This window comes from Sinocyclocheilus rhinocerous, unplaced genomic scaffold (assembly GCF_001515625.1).
Source record: "Sinocyclocheilus rhinocerous isolate Xijiao unplaced genomic scaffold, SAMN03320098_v1.1 scaffold2911, whole genome shotgun sequence".
In the NCBI taxonomy this organism is placed as follows: Eukaryota; Metazoa; Chordata; class Actinopteri; order Cypriniformes; family Cyprinidae; genus Sinocyclocheilus; species Sinocyclocheilus rhinocerous.
The window spans coordinates 66,842-68,706 of record NW_015644341.1 but is presented as its reverse complement, the minus strand read 5'-3'; positions in this window follow the sequence as shown (position 1 = coordinate 68,706).

The following is a 1,865-nucleotide window of genomic DNA, read 5'->3' as shown; positions in this document are numbered from 1 at the left end:
TCATAAACTGGAAAAAAATTGGCGCAGGAACAATTTTCACTTTGAAATTGCTAGTAAATTGCACGATTCATTATAAAGAAACAGCATTGAACTAAATGTGAAATTGTGGAGTAGAAAGACTGAATTAGTATTTTCTTACTATTTTCTAACATACTCCTTTAATCTTTGTTTATATTTTACAGGGTATGGCTATTATCTATTAAACTAAAACTATTAAAAACATTTTTTAAGTAAAGTTGAAATGAAATAAAATATAAATATTAGATAAAAAGCTAAAGGAAAATTAGAAATGTTGCCTTCCCTGAAATAAGTTACTAACATTAATAAATAACTAAAAATTAAATAAAACTAAATATAAATTTAACCTAAATAGTAGCATTTGAAAATCTGATGTTTAACTTTCTTAGTTCTTAAAACTGTATCAAGTGTTATATATTAGACCGCAGAACACAGCATGACCCGGTCAAAACTCACAGTGTGAATCTACACACATCCTTAATGAGCACAATAATTAACACCCTCACACACACACTTCACACACAACACACACGCCAACATATTCCCAACACAACACCTCAACACACACACACACACGTTCTGCTTTCCCACGATCATTAATATTCACAAATACCTGCAGGAATCACAGTGCTGATGTAATCTTTAATTGTATATAGGCTACACTCACTACTGTTCAAAACTCTGGTCAGTGAGATTCGTTTTTAGAAAGAAATAAACACTTTTATTCATCAAGGACGCATTAAATTTATCAAAAGTGACAGTAAAGACATTTATAATGTAACAAAATATTTCTATTTCAAATTAATGCTGTTCTTTTGAACTTTCTGTTCATCTGTGAATCCTGAAAAATAAAATGTATCACGGTTTCCACAAAAATATTAATGTGTTCAACATTGATAATAATCAGAAATGTTTATTGAGCAGCAAAGCAGCATATTAGAATGATTTCTGAAGATCATGTGACACTGAAGACTGGAGTAATGATGCTGAAAATACAGCTGCGTATCACAGAAATAAATTACAGTTTAACAGAGATTCACATAGAAAACAGCTGATTTACATTAGAATCATATTTCACAATTTTTACTGTATTTTTGATCAGCCACAATGAGCATAAGAGACTTTTGAACGTTAATGCATATACACATGCAAACGTATATCACATAAGCCCCAGCATTATATTTTTCCTAAACAGTTTTTTCAGCTGCTTAAATTTAGCAATCATGTGTTTGTGCACCTGATGGCTGTGTTTAACAGATTGGCTCATAGGTGTGGTAATTTGACAGTCAGTGCTTTGGAATTGCAAGGAAGTGACATCATGATATACTTCTGTGTCTGATGTATACAAGTGTGTTTAGTGTTTTGCAAATCACTGTGTGTAATGTTTTGCAAATAGTGTGAAGCTGACAATGTGCTTACAGTTGTGCAAATCTAGCCTTGTGTTTTGCTCCTTGAGTGTAAGGTTTTGCTAATTGTTGGAAAAGTTTAATTTTAGTGTGTAAGCAATCGTAAAAAACTGTAATTCCTGTTAGATTTGTGTGTGTTACAGAGAGAACTGTGTGTTGTGTTTTGCAAAAAGTGTTTTATGAAATTGAAAACCGAGTCAAAGGCTGAGAATTAGTGCATGGTTTTGCAGATTTGGTGTGTGCTTCTGCTGTTTGAGTGTCAGCTTTCAGAAACTGTGACGAGGAAAGATTTTGTGTGTAAGCAGTTGAAAAAAAACTTATCATCATGTGAGTGTGTGAGGAGTCTGTGTGTCTGGGAAAGCGGCGGTAAAACAGTGTTATGTTCAGACATTAACACGTTCATCTGACGCCTGAGCAAGTGTCAAACACACACACACACAC